The 4622-nt window shown below is 43.0% G+C and overlaps 1 pseudogene; it reads right to left on the bottom strand.

The window, feature by feature from the left end:
- Positions 1-877: 877 nt before the first annotated feature.
- Positions 878-1841, bottom strand: LOC142844957 (olfactory receptor 4F15-like; annotated as a pseudogene).
- Positions 1842-4622: the final 2781 nt, after the last annotated feature.

The raw sequence follows: 4622 nt of genomic DNA, 5'->3' as shown, positions 1-4622 counted from the left end.
GCCTAGGAGAAGGTCCAAGGCCCTCCCTACTATATCTAGGCTGAGCAAGGTATCTATCCAAAGAGAATGGATTCCCCAAAAGCCAGTACAAGCAGTAGGGATAAATCCTGGTGCCACGGCCAGTGGCCTCGCAGTCTGCCCCACTCATACAACTGTCACCCACATTCAGAGGGTCTAGTTTGTTCCTGTGCTGATGAACTCATGTTTTATGATAATTTCTTCTATGTGACCCTCTTCCTCCTCCTCCTCCTCCTCCTCCTCCTCCTCCTCCTCCTCCTCCTCCTCCTTCTTTTTCTTCTTCTTCTTTTGATTTTCGAGACAGGGTTTCTCCGTAGCTTTTCTGGTTCCTGTCCTGGAACTAGCTCTTGTAGACCAGGCTGGCCTTGACCTCACAGAGATCCAGCTGCCTCTGCCTCCCGAGTGCTGGGATTAAAGGCATGCGCCACCACCGCCCAGCTATGTGACCCTCTTCTAGTGGGATCTGTAGTTCAGTTTTTAAATGTATCACTTGCTCAACCTATACCAATGGTACTATTTTCTTCAAGCACTCCTGAAACCTTAGTGCATGACTAGAATAAATTTTGGTAAAAACAGGTAAGTTTTAGCTTTTGATCTTTCTGTGTCAGGAGCTTATTTTCGATGCTAACTAAGAAGATGCTAGAAGTTCAAAGTGGTAGCCCATCTTGACGTTTTCTTTCAGGTAGCAGTTCTTCCTGGTGTCAACCTCAAGTTATTGCATTTTCATCAGTGAGAGCATATAATCTAGGTGTTGAACCCCTGGCTCATCACGATGTATGATATTGCTAGGAATGGTGCACACATTGTACAAATCTTAGGGATGCCCCTGACATTTCATGGGACCTTTCCTGCAAACCTTTTATGACATTTTCCTGTAGTGCCTAAGATAGCCCCACACTCTCCCCATTGCCACTTTCATGTCTTTGTTCCTGAATGTATAGATGACTGGGTTCAAAAAGGGAGTGATAAACGCATCAAAAATAGCAAGATATTTATCCAGGTGTGAGGTTGGTGAAGGCCACGTATAGAAAAACATCAGTGGCCCAAAGAATAAGATGACCACAGTGACATTGGCTGAAAGAGTTGAGAGGGCCTTAGACAATCCGCCAGCAGAATGTTTCCAAACAGTGAACAGAATGAAAATGTAGGAAATCACCAGTAAGAGAAAGGAGCCCACAGAAATGAGGCCACTATTGACAGTTACCATGAGCTCAAGCTCTTGAGTGTTCATGCAGGCAAGTCGCAGGAGTCGGGGGAGGTCACAATAAAAACTGTCCAGTGTATCAGGACCACAGAAAGGCAAGCCTACCACAAACACCAATTGTACCACTGAGTGAGTGAGGCCAATGACCCAGGAAGTGACTAAAAAGAACAGACACACTCGTGGGCTCATGATGATCAGGTAGTGCAGAGGCTTACATATGGCCACATACCTGTCAAAAGCCATGGCTATGAGCAGCACCATCTCAGTGCCCCCAACTGCATGACTGAAGAAAATCTGAGTGATACAGCCCCAGAAGGAGATGGTTTTGTGGTTCTTGAAAATGTCACAGATCATCTTGGGAGCTGTAATTGAGCAGAATATCATGTCAATGACCGAGAGATTAGCCAAGAGAAAGTACAGGGGGGGACTTTAGATGGGCATCCAAGGTTACAGTGAGCACAATGACAAGGTTGCCGAACATGCTCGCCAGGTAGAACAAGAAGGTGAAGACGAAAAGAAAAAGTTGAATCTCCCATACATTGGTCATCCCGAGGAACACAAACTCGGACACTACAGAGTGGTTCATCCCAAACATTGCTTCGGATGTCAGAGTCAGCATTCGTATTTCCTGAGGGAAAAACGAAAATGAGAACAGTTGACTTAGGCAAGAGTTAGTGTTTGAGAAAGAAAGCCTGTAGCGATGGAAGCAATTATTAAATTAAAATTATGCACAGCAAAATACTCTTTGTCACATGCATGCTTGCTTCCTCTTAGATGGGCCAGCTGATTTCCACATGGTGGCATAATTTTCAAAGCTATTGCTAGAGCGTCCCCACCTCTAGACCTGTTTCTTCTCTGTTGTTGCTTGATATTAAGTGAATATTTTCCATTTCCTCTTGTCCAGGATATTCTACCCGGATGACAAAAAGGCCATTTTTAGATCCCTTTGACCACAGTTTCTTATGAATTGAGATGATTTTGGCTATTCACATGAGCTATCTAACAATACGCATGCATGGTATACAGCTTTAAAAGTCCCTACACTTAGTTTTTGTCACTCACACTTTAAACATTTGTCCTTTTTCTTCGACTTCCAAAATTTCTGTCATTGTATTATACATTACACAAAGTCCAAGTCTCAAACTGCAGGTAACCATGCTCTGATTTGTGAAATCATAGTCTGACAGAATCTTCACACACTCAATGATTTGTCCTGGCCAACTTGACCCAAGATAGAGTCATCTGAGAGGAGGAAACCTCAACTGAGAAAATACTTTCTTAAGACCAGGCAGTAGGCAAACCTTTAGGGCATTTTCTTGACTAGCGATTGATGAGGGAGGACCCAGTTCTGGGTGGGAGGTCCTGGGTTCTAACAGCAAGCAGGTTGAACATGCCATAAAGACTAAGCCTGTAAGCAGTACTCCTCCAGTGCTTCTGAATCAGCTCCTGCCTCCAGGTTCCTGCCTTGTTTGATTTCCTGTCCTGACATCCTTTGATGATAAATAATGACATGGGAAGTGTAAGCAAATAAATCCTTTCTTCCCCAACTTGCTTCCAGCCATGATGTTTCATTACAGTGGTAGTGACCCTAGCTGAGACAGCTCTGCTAGTGATAAGTTTATTTTGTCATTCATAATTGTATAACTGTCCATTTCTTGAACTGAAATGTAACTTCTCGCTGGAGGTGCTGCCCAGAGGTAGAGTACTTTCTTAGCATGTGCGAGGCCTACGTTTGATCACTGGAACATCAAATGAAACATAGTTTATCTGGTATGGAAATCAAGTTTTGTTCATATGTGTGGTTTCTGCCACCATCATGTCACTAACAGGGACACTCACCAGCCTGATGACAAGTGCTTCATGCTTGCTGAGTGAAGGAATAAATTCACGGGACTGCGGGCTGACATTAGAGTTGAGAGTCTATCACAAGCCAGTCGGCTTCAGACCAATAGTGTGTAAATAGCACGCCAACCAGAGGATCCCAAGATCCCAAGATCATTCCTGTACTTTTTTTTTAACTACATAGAGATAAGTTGTATGGGAAAATTCTGTTGTAAAATAATAATGAAGCCTCAGTCACACTTAAAAAAGTCAATCAAAGGCATCTAATGTTTCAAAATGAAGGAAGTCATTTTGCTTTCTAACCAATATTCACTTTCAATAAAGTCTGTGGTCTAAAGGGTTGTGAGCCGAGATAAACCACCCTCTGTTGTAGATCTAATATAGATCTGCACACCCACTTGACTCCTCACAAAAATTCATAATTCTTCAAAATAGACTTGAATTGGGTAAAAGAATGGCAAATAAAACATTGGTAGGAAAGAGCCGGATTGTCTGTGTGTGCTTGGGGACAGGGTGATTTCTGAGTTATAAAGAGCATAGAAGCGACTAAGGCCAGCGGTCACATCACAGCATGGGAAGAAGAGGATAGTAGTTCTTTAGGGATCAGGAACAGGTGCTGCAGGTGGATGGTGAGATGATTTACACAGAAGCAGATATCACCAAACATCATGAAACTTTACACTGGAATCAGTTCCACAGTCTCTCAATAAATGTTCTTCACAATAAACAACTTTTCAGCTCTCTTTTTATTTACTAGGCTCTTCTGGGGACTGAACCCAGGTCCTTGTGCATGCTTTAAAAACAAGCGCTTTACCATTGAGCTATTTCCTCAGCCCCACAAGTAGCTTTTAAATTGGTTTCTGATCACTGTTGTAAGAAATGGTTACAAAATTTGGGCCTTAAAACAGCTGTCCTGAGCCAGATGGTGGTGGCACAGGCGTTTAATCCCAGCATTCAGGAGGCAGAGGTAGGCGGATCTCGGTAAGTTTGAGGCCAGCCTGGTCTATAAGAGATAGTTCCAGGACAGATAGGGTTGTTATAGAGAGAAGCCCTGTCTCAAAAAACCAAACCAAACCAAACCAAACCAAACCCAGCCATCCTGTTCTCGGTCCAGTGTCCCAATTCCCACACACTCACCTCTCTCCTTATCCTCACCTACCCCAACACACTTACAGTTTTACAAGCAGGAAAGCTGATGTGAATCTTTGAGTGTAAAATTAAAGTATCCCCAGAGACTTATTCTTTTGAAATTTCCAGAAAAGAATCTGTTTTCTTGTCAGTTCCAGCTTCTAAAGACTGCCTGCATTTCTTGGTTCAGGGTCTCACAATGCCAGCATCTACACTTAATCCTCTCACCTCCTTTCTTTCTGACTCGCCAGAGTTCTCTTAGAATTATCTCTGGAATTGTGTTGGACAGATCAATGATAACCTTAAATCTTAAAATTCCTGAACCAATTATATCCATAAAGTCGCCTTTGACGTAAGGTAATATTTACAGATCTGCGTTGAGGCCACATGCATCCTTGAAGAACATTATTCTGTATGCCACACTGTTTTA

The sequence above is a fragment of the Microtus pennsylvanicus genome, chromosome 2, assembly GCF_037038515.1.
Source record: "Microtus pennsylvanicus isolate mMicPen1 chromosome 2, mMicPen1.hap1, whole genome shotgun sequence".
Taxonomy (NCBI): Eukaryota; Metazoa; Chordata; class Mammalia; order Rodentia; family Cricetidae; genus Microtus; species Microtus pennsylvanicus.
This window is presented reverse-complemented; position numbering and strand designations above follow the sequence as displayed.